At 65.2% G+C, this 747-nt stretch overlaps 1 protein-coding gene across 1 annotated transcript in view; it reads right to left on the reverse strand.

The window, feature by feature from the left end:
* The window catches only part of CASKIN1 (CASK interacting protein 1), a gene marked incomplete at its 3' end in the record, with an annotated part of 44,789 nt that extends 44,042 nt beyond the window's left edge, over positions 1-747 (reverse strand). The window contains exon 1 of the mRNA XM_025208228.1: positions 709-747. The remainder of the gene's footprint in view (positions 1-708) is intronic.

Here is a 747-nt window from a genome sequence, read left to right on the forward strand (position 1 = left end):
GGGGGCAGTTTGGAAGGGGTCGGGCCCCAACTTGCTGCCTCCCTGGGGCCGGGAGCTGAGCGGTGCTGCCCTCCCCAGCAGCCTGGGCGGGGGCAACCTCGCCGGCTGGATGGCCGCGGCCTGGCCGAGCGCACACTCACACACGTACACACACACACACCCAGGCAGGCTGGAGCACACGCCCTCCCTTACACCCCCCCGACACACACCCTCCCTACACACACACACACACACACACACCTCTCTCAAGCGGGCTGGAGCGCACAGCGCTTGGTGCACCCCCCTGCACACACACACACACAGCAACAGACACATGCAACGCACACACTCTCTCTCTCACACACACTCACACTCACACACACACATACACAAATGCAACACACACAGAGGCACACTCTCTTTCACACACACGCACGTATCTGGACACAGATGTGCACAGCCACACAACAGGCACACATCGTCTCTCTCACGCACACATATGTGCACACGCACACGTCCCTGTGTCTTGCACGCACAGCTGTGCACCCCATGCCGGGGCACACACTGGCGCACACACACAGCTGTGCACCCCATGCAAGGGCACGCAGTCACACGCACACACACACACACACACGCAGCGGTGCAGCCCCGTGCAAGGGCACGCGCTCCGTCCCCCCGGCCCGGCCCGGCCCGGCCCGCCCGCGGCCCCGCTCCCGCCGCGGCTCTCACTGGCTTTGCCCGGCTTGGGCCTCTGCAGCAGCTTCTGGC

The sequence above is a fragment of the Alligator sinensis genome, unplaced genomic scaffold (assembly GCF_000455745.1).
Source record: "Alligator sinensis unplaced genomic scaffold, ASM45574v1 scaffold1164_1, whole genome shotgun sequence".
NCBI classification, from domain to species: domain Eukaryota; kingdom Metazoa; phylum Chordata; order Crocodylia; family Alligatoridae; genus Alligator; species Alligator sinensis.